Below are 16,079 nucleotides of genomic sequence, written 5' to 3' on the forward strand. Positions count from 1 at the left end.
GGCCACACTGAGTGCAACAAAGCCATGGTCGCCCAGCTCCACCTCTTCCCCTGATGAGAAAAGCAAGGAACTTGAGGGAGGAAGGTTGCCGTGGTGACCGTGGTGCTTGAGCCCTATGTGGGAGCCCAGCCTGGGTATGTGAGCATCAGGGGCTCCTTTCCTGCCTGCCAGGCCGCCCCACACTTGCTGCTGTCCCCCTTCTCGGCAGTCTCTGCGCCCTGGCTGTGCCCTCTTGGTCTGAGTACCCTGAGCTCCTGAGAACTCCCTGGGGGCCGCTCTTCCCGGGGGCACCATCCTGTACTGAGTGCTAGTAGGTGCAGAATGTTCAGATCTCGGAGGGTGGCAGGTGTGGTGGTGGCACACACTGTGGGTAAGTCCTACGCTCCGGAAGCAGATTCAAGGAAGAGGGGAGTTCAGAGCCAGCCTGAGCAATGTAGTGCGGGAGTCGCTGTCTTGAAACACAAAGCCAGTGGCTAGATGAGCAGCGATTAAGAGCGCTTGTTGCTCTTGCAAAGGACCCAGGTTGGGTTCTCGGCGCTGACATCAAGCTGTCCACCCCTGCCTGCAATCCCAGTTCCGGAGGCTCTTAGGCCTCCTGCTTTCTGAGGGGGTCTGTATTCATATGGTACACATAGCTCGCACGCATATGTGTAAATATAAATAATCTTTGTTTTGTATACTTTGCTGCCAGCATGTGTATCTGTGCCCACAGAGGCCAGAGAAGGAGGATCCCATAGTACTGGGGTTACAGAAAGCTGTAAGCTGCTGTGTGGGTGCTGGGAGCTGAATCCAGGTCCTCTGGAAGAGCATCCAGGGCTCTTAGCCACTGAACTGTATCTCCGGCCATGATAGATAAAAACAAAAACCAAGGACTGGTGAGATAGTTCAGCTCGCCACACGAGCCTCACCACCTGAGTTTGATCCCCGGAACACACATAAAGGCGGCGGAGAACCCACTGCAGAGAGCTCCACACACCCACGAGTGAAGTATACACATAAGAGTAAGTAAATACCTGGGCGGTGGTGGTGCACACCTTTAATCCCAGTACTGGGGAGGCAGAGGCAGGCGGATCTCTGTGAGTTTAATGCCAGCCTGGTCTACAGAGGGAGTTCCAGGAAAGAGAGAGAGAGACAGAGAGAGACAGAGACAGAGAGAGAGAGACAGAGAAATGAACGGGCTGGAGAGATGACTCAGAGGTTAAGAGCACTGGCTGCTCTTCCAGAGGTCCTGAGTTCAATTCCCAGCAACCACATGGTGGCTTACAACCATCTGTAATGAGATCTGGCGCCCTCTTCTGGCCTGCAGACATACATGCAGACAGAATGCTGTATACATAATAAATAAATAAATAAATAAATAAATAAATCTTTAAAAAATAAGTGCTGGCTTCGGCAGCACATATACTAAAATTGGAACGATACGGAGAAGATTAGCATAGCCCTGCTCATCAAGGATGATGCGCAAATTCATGAAGCGTTCCATATTTTTAGATCCCCCATGGAGGGTCTCACCCTCCCTAGAGAATGGAGTGGGGATTGGGTGGGGGGCTGAGGGGGTTGGGGGCGCTGGGGGAGTAGGTGTGGAGGGGAGGGAGAGGGAGCTGGGACTAACATGGGAAGCAAGCTTTTCCTAATTTAAATATATAATTAAATGTGTAATAAAAATAAAATGAAATGAAATGGGCAAGATGCAAAATCCCCTAAACCTTGAGAGGTTCGTTTCTTTCAAAGCTGGTGCGAGCCCAAAGACAGTTCAACAAATAAGCATGGAAATGCATAATTCATTGTATCCTAGGGTATGCTGCCAGAGGCTGAGGGAGCAAACACCAGGTAACAACCAGTGTTCAACAGGGCGGCAAACCTGCCATGTGAGTGACTCTGATGGGGAGCCCCACTCGGCAAAGCCACGGATCACTGGCTGTAGATAACTTTGTGATTTTTCTCATGTGCCACTAACAACAGCTGTGTGTTCTCCCCACGGCTTGTGTGTTTATCTCATGAAAATATCCCGTCTACTGGGCACACAGACAGCTGCGGGTGGTCAGGAAGGTGATCTCTGCTCAAGGTGTATAATCCTGATGAATAGAAATAACACCAGGACATTTCTCATGACTCAGACTGCCATAGGAAAGTAATAGCATTCTCAGTCACAAAGACAGTGGATTTTAGACTTCAGAACAAACTCAAAGCAAACCGGCTGCCCCTGGAGATGCTCCTAGGGACAAGTACAGGAGGTCAACCTCCCAGGTGCCTATTGCTGACTCAAGGCCAGAGCATGACCCATCTTTAGTAGACATCACCTTCTCGGCAATGGACTTTCTGTACATACTCCCCACCAAGGTTCAGCCAACCAGCTGTTAAGTCCTGAATTTCAATGTCACTGTCTGGCCACTTAGAGCTACGTGCTTACTTCACTCACTGGTCAGTCAGCGTGATCTCCCTATCCTGAGAGAAACTGTGAGGTCAGTTTGGCTCTGTTTCTTACTGTTTTCTCAAGAAGTGTTGTGTGGCCCCGAGAGATGTGTTTGTCCAGAGGCTTTGCTGTAGGAGGAGAAGCAGCAAGAGAGATGCAGGGGGAATTAGGAGAAAAGTGTGTGTGTGTCTGTGTGTGTGTATGTGTGTATCTGTGTGTGTGTATGTGTGTGTCTGTGTGTGTATGTGTGTATGTGTGTGTCTGTGTGTGTCTATGTGTGTCTGTGTAAATGTGTGTGTGTCTGTGTGTCTGTATATGTGTGTGTCTGTATGTGTGTGTCTGTGTGTATGTATATGTGTTTGTGTGTTTGTATGTGTGTATGTATGTGTGTCTGTGTGTGTATGTATATCTGTGTGTATGTGTGTGTGTCTGTGTGTATGTGTGTGTATGTATGTGTGTGTGTGTATGTAATGATGGGGAGATGTAGCAGAATGTGCAGAGAGAAAGAAATGTGGAGAGATGTAGTTGAGTGGGGAGAGAGAGATAGAAAATACAGCTGTATAGAAGAGAAGTGTACATAGGAAAGATGTATGTGGAGAATGTAACTGTGGACAGATATGTAGCTGTGTGGAGAATGTAACTGTGTAAAAGTAATGTGTGTTTCCTTGTTTACCCCCAAAAAATGGGTAAATAGCCCTTGTGAATTTTTTGAGTGGCTTTGGAGCCAGATCTCCAAAAGGCCACTGGCATCTTATTTTATTAAAAAAGAAGTAATTCTTTTCTATATAAATTTTTATTTAAATTAGAAACAATCTTATTTTACATGTCAATCCCAGTTCCCTCTCCCTCCCATCATCCCATGCCCCCAACAGACCCTCCCCAATTCCACCCCCCCATCCACTCCCCAGGGAGGGTGAGGCCTTCCATGGGGGATCGTCAAAGTCCGAGTGTTGTTACCCAGGCAGGCCCAAGAAGAGTCTGCTCTCTGTGTCTATCTCAAGCCATTTAAGGCAACAAGAGTTTATCTTTTTATTGGTGCTGGCTAGTTAAGCTGACACTTCTGCTGTGGCTTCTCAGGTCTTTAGAAACCTAAACTGGGCAATACCCATTAGCTGGGAACATTGTAAAACTTGGGGTAAGGTCCAAGACCCCGTGCACATACCCCTGTCCTGATAGATCCATCATTCTACTCCGATCTTGTTAGATGTCACCATAAGCAGAGATAGGAATGGCAGTGTAGGCCCCTGCTACATTCCTTTTTTCCCAATTTCCTGTGGGCCTAATGCTTTTAACATTATAGCGCTGATAGCAGCGGCTCATTACCGTTTGCTTGATGCTGGACCTCAATAATTGAGACAAATACTTGTCTATCCTCACAAGGCCCCTGAGCTGGGTCGGGGTGGTGGGTGGCGGTGGTTGTCATCTGTTATCCCCGTTTCTCAGTTGGGGAAATTGAAGCACATCTGTCAAAAGGTTACTAGATGTTAAGCAATCGATATGTGAACCTACATAAACTAATCTTAGAGGCCCCATCTTGATCTCTGTAGTTCCGTGTGCTCGTGAAGGGCAGCTAAGAACTGAGGATGATTTCTGGAGTCTTAGCCCCGCCCCCGAGTCCTGCCAAGGCTCTCTGGCAATCAGTACTCAGACTGTGAGCCTGTGAATTCTCACCCACAGGACTCAGCAGTATGGGTCAAGCTAGGCCATCCCTCTGCTAGTGACCTTTTACGCCATCACGACCCCAACGTGACAATAAAATCATCCTCTCCGCGTGTCTTGCCCGGCTTCTGTAGTCCCTAACGTCAGTGTCCTCAGAACGCTCTGGGCGGGCGTCTCTCAGCAGTGGGAGATCTGTTGGTCTGTTTCCAACGGCCATTCCTGGCCTCTTTCATTTTATTCAGATTTGTGGCCACATGTGGGCACGCCTTCCCACAGGCACGGCATAACTCTTGACAGGCATCGACCACCGTGTGATGGCACCTTGGCGGCAAACCTGAGCCCACTTGCCTGTTGAGGGGTTAGGAGAAAGCCTTATTAAGGACAGTACTCAGGTACCTCCCTGATTCTCCACCGATCATTATCACAGATTGCTTTGGAATTCGCCAACTGTCCTGAAACTGTCAAGGAATTCTGCTTTTAAAACACTGTCATAATATTAGAAGTGTCAAATGAGGAAAATGGAGAGAAGCCAAGTCCTTCCGTTTTCCAGAGCTAAGCCTCTGCTTTTCTAACGGATGGCCCATGCGGCATTTAGTTGGGATGCTCCCTAAGTGGAAGGCATCTTCAATCCCCCAGGATTCCATCTTAAACGTGGTGGCCGGGTGCACACACTCACCCACACCTGTGGTTCAACCCTCACGCATTTCCGGGGACCTCTGTCTGTAGGGCAGACACTCCTGGACTCTGAAGACAAATGATGCTCTTATGGGTTGCAGGTTCTCACTTGGTAACGTGTCTATGTCCTCTCGACTCTCAGTGCACTCCGTTCAGTCCAATCAAACCCTGCAGGGTTCTTTGAGGAATCAAGCTCACTCTGGATTTTATACCCAGACATGTAAGCCAGTTCAGCCAAAACAGTCTAGGAAAAAAATCATCACAGAGCCCGTTACTCTGCCTGGTTTCAATAATTCCTTTTTGTTGTTGTTGTTGTTTTAGTTTTTCAAGACAGGGTTTCTCTGTAGCTTTGGAGCCTGTCTTGAAACTTCATCAGTAGATCAGGTTAACCTTGAACTTACAGAGATCTGCCTGTCTCTGCTTCTCAAGTGCTGGGACTAAGACATGCGCCACCACCGCCTGGCAGTTTCAATAATTCTTAAGTCTCCATTAGTGCAGGCACAGGAAAAGGGTGGAAGAGGATGGAGAAAAAAAAATGAATTAACTTGACATATGGACAAGGCAACTCAGTGGAGAAAGGATCATGAGATACGTTTTAAAGTAACTTGAGTCTGTACCTTTCTGTGAAAGCTGCCTGGGTTCAGTGTCCAACACTGAAAACCCCCAAAAGATACACTGAAGGCAGGCGACGTGACCGGGTGACTTAGATGTGTGTCCTGCTCTTCCAAAGGACCAGAGTTCCATTCCCACAACACACCTTGCCGTGCGGCTCAAAACTGCCTATAATTCTAGCTCCTGTCGATCCAACTCCTCTGCCTCCATGGGCACCTGTACTCATGGGCACAGGCCCATAATTTATAGTCAAATAAATACGTTAAAAGCATTTTTAAAAACACAACGCCAAGTCAACATCACATAGAACTCTGTATTTACAATGTGTATGTTCTGTTTATCAGTTAAAAATTAACTGGGGTGACTGGAGAGATGGCTCAGTGGTAAAAAGCACTGGCTGCTCTTCCAGAGGTCCTGGGTTCAATTGCCGCACCCATATGGTGATACAAATACAAGGGATACAAATGCCCTCATACAGACATGCATGCAGGCAAAATACCAATGTACATAAAATAAAAATAAATTATCAAAAAAATTAACTTGGGACCTAACTCAAAATAGACTCTAAACCATAAATACAAATATGGCATCTAAAACTAAAGTTTTGACTAAAAAACTAATTCCTTGGAACCTCCTAAGGTAGATTACAGAATTAAAAAGTAATGCAGTAGCCAAAGAACGTAGCCTCCAGGTTAGCCACCAGCCAGGCCCCCGTTTTTCTGAGTATTGATATCTTTGATGTCCTTTCTCCTGTGTTTGACCTGTCTTATAAAAGTCAATGCGGGTACTTAGTGAAGCTAAAAAAAACTGCTAATACTAAGACCTGGCGGTCATCCACGCATGCGAGCATCTCCGTCGGCTTTGTAATCTTCCACCAGACCTGTACCGGCCGTACCATCTGCCTGGCGCTTTTTAAACATACGGATCATTCTTAATCATCCGCACAGCTTGTCCACACTGCTGCAGTGTGAACGCGAGGTTCAAAACGTGATGATACTCAACTGTGTCAAAAATACACACAACGCAAAGTCTTTCTCGGCTTCATCCCCACGTAGCTGGGCAGAGAGCAGGGAAGCCCTTGGCATCCTTTCTGTGCTCTGGCGCCAAGATGTCACCTGACGCGACACAACAAAGCTCTTCACTCATCTAAAAGGCTGGGGAGCACCGTGAACCTGATGTTCTGCTCCTTTCCGGTTTCGGGTCAAAGCTTCATCAGTCCGGTCGGGCGGGCTTGGTTTACCTGCGCAGTAAGGCAAGGATTCCACTGGGAGGAGCCAGAGCACCAATGATCGAATTGCAAGCGTGGCTAGGTCGACTTATTTCTAAAGTAGAATCTTGAACGTTTTGTGCTGTATGTAAAGTGAATGCGTAATTGAAACGCGTCGTTGCGCATTACAGATAATCAGTAAGAGGGGCATGCGCGCTTTTATTGTACCCTAGATTTTTAGCAATAATTTTACCTAATAGACCCCACTCGAATGTGGGGAAGATTTCCTAATACAGGACAGAAGGTTTTTTGTTTTGTTTTTGTTTTTTGTTTGTTTTTTGATACAAAGAAATTCTATTTGAGGCCAGCCTGGCCTGCAGAGCAAGTTCCAGAACAGCCAGGATGGCACAGAGAAACCCTGTCTTGAAAAGGAAAGAAAGGAAAACTCTAGAAGTAAACAGTGTGCAATAATCTTAAAGGTAATTTTTTTTTTCGAGACAGGGTTTCTCTGTATTGTTTTGGAGGCTGTCCCGGAACTCGCTCTGTAGACCAGGCTGGCCTCGAACTCACAGAGATCCGCCTGCCTCTGCCTCCCGAGTGCTGGAATTAAAGGCGTGCACCACCACCACCCGGCAGTGTGCAATAATCATAAAGGTAATTTTTGCAGCACAACGTTTTTTGTTTCTTGTTTTCTCCTAAGTACTATTTAAAGAAGACAACTGATTTTTTTTTGGTTTGGTTTTAGTGTGTGTGTGTGTGTGTGTGTGTGTGTGTGTGTGTGTGTGTGTGTGTGTTTGCTTGCCTGTTTCCACACAGGATCTGGCTATGTCCAGCCCAGAAGGGCCCGAGTCTTACCCTGCTTGCCTCCGCCTCCCAAGAGCAGGTAGCCAAGTTTGTGTCGGACAAGACCCGGGTCAAAGTGTATATCCTGTATGTTATTACTAAACGGACCTGACGTTCGATTTTTCTTTCCTTGCTTTTCTGTTTGTGTGTGTGTGTGTGTGTGTGTGTGTGTGTGTGTGTGTGTGTGTGTGTGTGTAGTCCTGGGGGAGGTACCCGCGCATGTTCACGTGGGTGAAGGAATGCTTGTGGAGGCTGAAGGCTAATGTGGGGAGCCCTCACCCTCAGCTCTTCCGCCTTAGTCAGTGAGGCGGGGGTCTCCCAATCAAACTCAGGGCTCACCTGGACTGCCGGCCTCCCTAGGGAACCCCCCTCCCTGTCTCTGCCTTCTGAAGCTGGGGTTAGGCCAGCCACCACACCCCTCAGACGTTTACACGACTTACTGTGAGCTTAATGCATTCTTCCTATTTTCCCTGCTGAGTCCTGTACTCTGTCTTGTTGATTCGTAGCAACTCTTTACATATGCAAGGTACCCTCCTGGGGTGTTTCCATTGAACTGTGAGCACTAATGTGTGATTTGGGACGTGATGTCTGAGTAGAGCCTCGAAGAAGATGAAGCCTTACTTGGTGGCATCTGGTAGTGGCAGAGAGAGAGCAGCAGGGGCCAGCACCATTGCTAAAATCAATGCCAGGTGACCTAGGCATCATCAATTACCCCCATCCAAAGAATGTCAGACTCCCTTCTTCACGGGACATTTGTGGCTCTTCCAAAAACATGTTGGAGAACTAATTGCATTTCTTCAGATTTTGATCCTCATGGCTGATTGACGGACCCGGCAAAACAAACAAGTAAATAAATGGACATAAAGCTATGAGCTCCGGGCTGGAGAGATGGCTCAGCGGTTAAGAGTACTGACTGCTCTTCCAGAGGTCCTGAGTTCAATTCCCGGCAACCATATTGTGGCTCACAACCACCTTGAATGAGATCTGGTGCCCTCCATTGGCATGCAAGCAGAAAACTGTATACACAATAAAAAAAAAGTTATGAGCTCCAACAGCGTCTTGGCATTGTGCGGCTGTGCCGTGGTTCTGTTTGATCTTCAGACAGAGACGGGTCTCCAGAGAAGGGAAATGGGCCGTGCTCCCTTCACAAGAAGGGCTCTGCGGGTAGCCTGAGTGAAGTCACTGTGTGAGGAGCGCTTCCCTGACACTCTCCTGTGTGTGCAGCCCCGGGCAGCCATCCCAGGGCTCCTTTCTTACAGGGAGAGCCAAGGAAGGGCAGCCTCTCCCCGAACGGCACCTAGAAGGCCTCTCTGAATGGCACCTAGAAGGTCTCTCTCCAGGCTCCAGGCGGAGGGGAGAACAGCTGGAAAGCAATGTCCTGAGTCCCAGCGAGCCTTTGCCCAGCTCCGACCTAGCGATGTCTGCCTGCCCCAGAGAGCCTGTATCCACGCTCACATTCCAAGAAAGCTTTGATTTCATTGGGAGAAACGGCTCCGTGGAGGCAGCACGGAACCCCAGGCACTCCGCAGTCCTAGATATGAGGCCATTAGGTGTCCTGCCCGCCAGGAGCAGCAGACTGTGCGACTTCTCCGTTCTAACGCCAGCCTGGCTTTGTTGTTGAGGTCACTCCTTGCACTGCCCCAGGCTTCCGGCAGAGGGCGCCCGCCTGAGTCTTCTTGCCCTTCCTTTCCGTCCTTGCCTCAAAGGGTACAAGTTGCCTGAGCCAGGCTTAGACACAGGATTTTAAAGTCCCCACGATGTCATCTCCTCACCGTCCCACAGCCTCGGTTCTGAGGTCCGGGAGCTAGCCCCCTGGAGGTTTTTGTGGCTGCTTTTCTTTCTCCGCACCACTGGGAGCCCTCCAGAGATGAGCACTCAGACACAGCTGAAGACAACTGAGTCTCCCGACCAGCTGGGACTACACGCGGGTATCCGGCTCCTAAGCAAAACCCTGGGTGTCCAGAGGACAGGTATTTTGTTGTTGTTGTTGCTTGTATTTATTTGGATTGGTTTCTCGACACAGGGTTTCTCTGTGTTCCTGGAACTCACTCTGTAGACCAGGCTGGCCTCGAACTGGGAGATCCACTGCCTCTGCCTCCCAAGTGCTGGGATTAAAAGTGTGCACCACCACCACTAGACAGAGGACAGGATTTTATAAGGTTAAAAACTACACCCTAAAAAAAATAAAAAGTTAAGTGAGTTCGAGGCCAGCCTGGTCTACAAGAGCTAGTTCCAGGACAGCCTCCAAAGCCGCAGAGAAACCCTGTCTCAAAAACCTAAAAAAAAAAAAAAAAAAAAAAAACTTAAAAAAAATGGGGGGGGGCTGGAGAGATGGCTCAGAGGTTAAGAGCACTGGCTGCTCTTGCAGAGGTCCTGAGTTCAATTCCCAGCAACCACATGGTGGCTCACAACCATCTGTAATGAGATCTGGCGCCCTCTTCTGGCCTGTAGACATATATGCAGACAGAATGCTGTATACATAATAAATAAATATTTTTAAAAAACTACATCCTGGCATCTCACTGGGCAACTGCAGGTGGCTTCTCAGAAACAAGCAGTTTAGCAAAAGCTAAGTTAGCTGGGACATCTTGGCCTTGGGTCCTAGAAGAGAGGTGGGTAATAAATACTCCACCGATTTCTTCATCAAGGAGGCCAAATCCTAGTTACCCTGAAGTGGCCTGCTCAAGAATACAAGATGGAGGACCCTCTGTGCCGCCTTGCCCGGTCACATTCATCAACACAGTTTACGGATTTACAATTCTCCCTTCACTCTATTTATTTATTTAATTATTTATTGGGGGGTTATTTTGGTTTTTGGGGGGACAGGGTTTCTCTGTGTAGACCTGGCTATCCTAGAACTCACTCTGTAAATGAGGCTGGCCTCAAATTCAAAGATCCACTAAAAACCTGCACCACTAACACCTAGCTTTCCTTTATTATTAAAAAAATAAGTAGCATAAGTTTTACCTCCACCCAAAACTGTCCGTGGAGCCTGAGTCCACTTCACCAATGCCCTTCCAAGGCCTCCTGGCCTTTCTGCCTCTCCCCTATCAGGCTACCCATCCTATCCGCCCCGTGGCCATAGCAAGTAGCAATCTGCTAGGTGGAGGCTTTCAGAGTGTGTGGAGGGACCTTGGGCCTCAGTCCAGACAGTCGCCTCCCTTAGCCTTTCGTAAGCTTGGTCCTGGAAGGATCCCAGCAACTTGCTGGCTCTCTCTCTCTCTTCTCATTTGTCTTATCAGTTCCTGTACCCAGCTGGGGGTTCACTTGTAAAGGCTCGTGTCATCTTTTCCCGTGGGAAAACACAGCCACTCTGTCCCCACAGCAGCTGACTTAAAATCAAGCGTGAACATCTTCGAGCAAAATGACGGTCTTCACTTGATCTTAGGGGCAGGGAGCGGGGGTTGGTCTTCACCAGTAACTGGTCCTAGAGAGAGGAGAAACCCGAAGGAAACGAAACAGAGCAATCTTACATCACAGTTGCTAGGGCAGAGTTTATTGTTGCCTCTTGCTGTTCAACTATGACAGCTCCCTGTCCCAGGAAAGCTTCCATGGATGGGTCCCTCCCTGGAGAAGCTCTGTAACACCCAGCACATCTGTATAAGCATTCAGACAGACAGCCCCGTCCTTATTTATTTATTTGTTTGTTTATTTATTTATTTATTGTGTATACAGCCTTCTGCCTGCATGCCAGCAGAGGGCACCAGATCTCATTCAAGGTGGTTGTGAGCCACCATGTGGTTGCCGGGAATTGAACTCAGGACCTCTGGAAGAGCAGTCAGTGTTCTTAACCGCTGAGCCATCTTTCCAGCCCGACAGCCCCGCCCCGTCCTTTACAGAGCACTTTGTGACAAAGCCACCAGGACGCACAGGATGGGGTTAAGCTGGACAAGGAACCACGTCAGCCACCAAACTGTGCTGTGGTCGGTCAGTGGCCTGAACTTGAGATTATGGCAATTGTGAGGTTCAGTGGTGACCATTGTCTGCCTACTGGAGTGTCTTTGCCCGTGAAGACCCCGTGGGAATCAGTTTTCCCGCAGTTGGTGAGGAACAGAGGGGGCAGCGGGAACCACAGTCCATCTGCCCCGCGGGGTACGTGTGGTAAAGTGACCTCAGAGCCTACACAGATAGGAACCAAGAGGCACTGCTGGACGGCAGCAGATTTCCATCTCAGCTGCCACATGCTATGAACCTGGGGGATTCACAGAATTCCTGAGGCCTCCCTTCCTTCTGGTCTACAAAACGAGGTCTTGAGGACAAGGGCAGAGCATGGCATTGCTGAAAAGTTCCTGAGACAAATGGAGGCAGAAAATGTTCTGATGTCTCTCGTTTGATCACACACACACACACACACACACACACACACACACACACACACACACCACACACACAAAGAGCCCATTCCCTGGGAGCCAAGCTGACCCTACCTCATCCCGAGGAGCGACCTGGATCACCCTGGCCTCGATTCACCTCAGTTTTCAAGGATTTGGGGGCTGGACATTTGGATCTTCCAAGATGACTCAAGTGTTTGAGGAAAGACAGAGCGTGGCTTTGTTGGATTGGCACTCGAGTGCGTGCGTGCCTGCTGAGTTCTCCACAGGGCCTCACAGCCCTGGAGGCACTACACTCAATGCACCCAGCTTCACAGCTCTGAGATCCTGACGGGGGTCACCACGTGCCCCCGACAACCCCGGGTGGAGCTGTCTGTCACCGGTCCCAATTCACGGAGAAGATAACCGGAGTTGGCCAGGGACGCCCCCAAGGCCACTTGGGGAGCCTCTCAGCTTCAGTTGCTTAAAGTTGCCATGTGCCTTCAAGTGCTAGTTCAGGCAGTCTACAACGATTCCTCCTCATTCATTCATTCATTCATTCATTCATTCACTTTCCTCACTGGTTTGCTTGCAATGCTGGGATCTGAGCCCAGAGTCTCACACACTCTAGAGCTTTGGGCTAGCTCAGTGGGAAAAGGTGCTTGCTACAGACCTGGCTCCTTGAGTTCAACCCTGGAACCTACTTGGGGAAGGAAGAGAATTGACTCCCGCAATTTGGCGACTGGTGTCCATGTTGGGAGTGGGGGCCACACGTACATGCAAATAAATAAACAAGCAAACAGTCAAATCCAGTTTAGCGTTTCCTGCCCTTCAGTTGGTTTCACACAGCACTCTGTAACTGTATCACCATCTCCTTCAGCTTTCTGTCTTGTTTTGCTGTTTTTCTGTGCCAGGGGATGCAGCATGGACTCACATAAGCCAGGCAGGCACACTAAAGTGAGGTAGACCTCCGGTCCTTTCAAGCTGTGCTTTAAATAGCCAGTTCTTAACCACCCTCCTGAGAGGCCACCAGCTTCCGCCCTACCAGGGACTAGTTTTGCAGGTTTTTACCTTGTTTTGTTTTTTAAACACCATGCAAATGGCTCACCAGGCATCCTACTGGACTTCAAAACAAGGACTGCCTCCTCTGAGCCCAGGGGAAGCTGCCTTCTCAGAGCCTAATCTTCCTGCAGACATTAATCAATACCACCACCTGGAAAAAGAAGTCAAAAAAAAAGGGGGGGGGGCTGGAGAGATAGCTCAGCAGTTAAAAGCCATGGCTGCTCTTTTGGAAGACCTGGGCTCAATTCCCGGCACCCACATGTGGCTCACAACCGTAACTCCAGTTCCAGGGGACTCAACACCCTCACACAGACAGACATGCATGCAGGCAAAACACCAACGCACATGAAATAAAAATAAACCATTTAAATAAATAAATAAAAGATTGCTTCCACAGCAGAGCCCCGTGTAAGGATCCGGATTCTCCCCAGGACTGTCCTGGTCTTTTAGTGGGGACTGTGACCCATTGAGGTGGGTATCTTTGTCCCTGACTTCTGGTTCTACAAGGCTTGTAGCTGGTTCTCTTGGACATTTAAAATCCACCAACAAAACTGACTAATCCTGGTCATTATAAAATGTAATCTTGCTTTGGAAATAATTCATTATCGAGTTAAGAAAACAACAGCAGTGGACGTCTATTGAATTGAACCAGTTTCAGAGACATATGCATACCCACATCAAGGCATACTTAATTGGACCATGTTTAAGTTCCCATTCATCTGTTTGCTTCTCCCTTTGGTTTGCTTTTGTTTGTTTTTGAGACCAGGGTCTCACTGTGTAGCTCTGGCTGGCCTGGAACTCACAGAGATCCTCCTGCCTCTCCCTCCTGATGCAGCCCAAGAGAAGAGAGGCCTCTGTGAGCCAGGCTCTGTGGGCAAAGGTAGGGCAGGAGCAGGAAGTGTAGACTGTTTCCATTAACGCTGGTTGCTGTGCGTTGTAATTACTTCTTGGACAGTCTCCCTAGTAAGGCCGGACCCGATTGAAGGCAGGTGTGTCCTGAGGGTGTAAATGAGTGTCTAAATGGGTGTTGACAGATGAGAGATCATGGCTGCCAAAGGAGGAGGCTGGGAGGGAGGCAGGGAGTGACTTGTCTGATAACAACACTGGTTTTGTTATCAGCGACGTTACCGAATGGGTACCTGGGCTCAGAGGTGAACGCAGGGTCGCACTTAAATCAACAGCTTACTCGGTCTGTTTGGGAAACGCTGCTTTGCTAATGCAAAGAGAGATAGCTCTCCACACACACAGGCTTCTCCCTGGCACTGTGACGAGCGTTAATGGCTTTGCAGAAGCATCTAACTCACGGTACGCTGTCGCCTTTTTTACCTGCTAGAACGAATTAAGTAACAAATTAAGTGAAACTCGGGGTGAATTTGTGGCACTGGCTGGAAGAACAGGAAAGCCAGGAGACTGGTCACAGTGGCTGTGGGGGTCAGGCTGTGCCAGTTCGCAGGCTGGGACTCCCGTTAACAATTCCTCCTCCTCCTCCTCCAGTGCCTGTGAATTTTACCAAGGAAAACAGCCCGGCTGTCGCCCAGGAGACGGGCAGAGCCTGGAAACCACGCCCTTTCTCTCTGCACTTGCAGCTGGGCTCCTGACCCCGAGGACTGCGAGCTAATCGGGTCACATGATGAATGAGGGTGCTGGGCGCGGGGACCCACCAGATGTGCGATGGCTTAGCTCCCCGGGCTTCTGCCTCTGTGAGGGGCCTGTGTACGCTGGGGCGCACTCCCCCCCCCCCGCCCTCTCCCCAAGAAAGGGGCCGAAAGTGCTTTTTGTTGTTTTTTAAAGTCACATAAGAAGCCCTCCACCGAGGCTGTGACTTTGCACGGGGCCCTTTGGTGTGCGAAGCGACAACCTCTGATTTTGATGACATTTATGTTTTTAATCGTGTTCTCCTAGACCCCGCAGGTTAGTGTGGATTTTGAGACAGTCTTACATGAAGACCAAGACTTGAACTTCCCACCCAGGTCGGCTTTGCTAACTGAAATTTAAAAATAAGAATAGTGTGGCGGGACAATAGGAGTCCCGGCCACTGGTGATGGATGAAATCTTTATTCTACGGCTCCGGCCCACGGGCGCGCCCCTTTCTTTGTCCCACTGTGCGCCAGTTGGCTCGGTGGCCTCAGAGGGAGGGGCTCCAGCTGTATGCAAAGCGCGGAGTCCCCCGAGGAGGCAGCGGAGGGGAAGGGCACCGTGTGCAGCAATGGATTTCCATATCAATGGGCATCGGGCATCTTTCTTTCTTTATTATGTACACAGTATTATGCCGGCAGCTCTCATTACGAATGGCTGTGAGCCACCGAGTGGTTGCTGGGAATTGAACTCAGGACCTCTGGAAGAGCAGCCAGTGTTCTTAACCTCCAAGCCATCTCTCCAGCCCCTCTCTCTGTGTCTCTGTCTCTGTGTCTGTGTCTGTCTGTCTCTCTGTCTCTCTCCCTCACTCAGGTTGGCCTCCAATTTATTAGCAGAGGTTGGCCTTGAAATTCCTCCCCTCCAACCTCCCCCTCCCAAGTGCTGAGATTGCAGGCTCTTTGGATGACCTTAGAAGGAACCTGAAAGATCTGATCCCACGACGTCTGCAGGGCCGCCTCCCCGATACAGGTGAAGTGACTTGTGTAGGACCCATGAGGTTACACTTCGGAGACTCCCACACAGGGTTGGCACCCACGCCTGCAGCCTGGTGTGCAGGGCTCTCGGAGTCCGTGTGGACCCCGGCTCGCAAGGCCTGCTTTCCTCCGCTCTTCGCTGGCTGCTCTCAAGCTCTCCCTCTGTGGCCCGCCCTCTAGGAGTAAGGGTCTGGGAGTCATCTATGCATCCTTACCTCTCCGTCCTTGTCAGGGAAAGGGGGTCACCCCACCCCTCTGTGCGCTCTGATGAAGCTGCAGGCTCCTCTTTGACAAGAAGGTGCCAGCAACATAGAGCCCGGAGTTCGGGGTTCGAGTACAACACCACTACTCCAACTTAAAGACAGATCTGAAGCAAGCTTTAATTAAATACCGGCCAGTTTGATGGATTCTGGCCAGGTCTGTCTCCGGGTTCCCAGAGCACCTTGCAGAGGCTTATTAAAGGCAAATCCATAAGGCCGCCATATTTCCCCTCAGGTCCGATCACAGGCAAGCGTATATCCTGATGTATTTCCTGCCACATATGATCAAGCACATCCGGTGCAGATGGGTCAACCAGACAGGATAGGCAGGAACTTAATTCTTTTAAAGATTTATTTATTTATTACATATACAGTGTTCTGCCTACATGCCAGACAGAATTGTAGATGGTTGTGAGCCATTATGTGGTT

General features: G+C 49.3%; 1 non-coding gene across 1 annotated transcript; it reads left to right on the top strand.

The window, feature by feature from the left end:
• Window positions 1–1,380: 1,380 nt before the first annotated feature.
• Window positions 1,381–1,489, top strand: LOC121143031. Its single transcript, XR_005880168.1, has one exon. It is a non-coding gene; the product is annotated as a U6 spliceosomal RNA (small nuclear RNA).
• Window positions 1,490–16,079: the final 14,590 nt, after the last annotated feature.

Source organism: Mesocricetus auratus, unplaced genomic scaffold (genome assembly GCF_017639785.1).
Source record: "Mesocricetus auratus isolate SY011 unplaced genomic scaffold, BCM_Maur_2.0 Super-Scaffold_100010, whole genome shotgun sequence".
NCBI classification, from domain to species: Eukaryota; Metazoa; Chordata; class Mammalia; order Rodentia; family Cricetidae; genus Mesocricetus; species Mesocricetus auratus.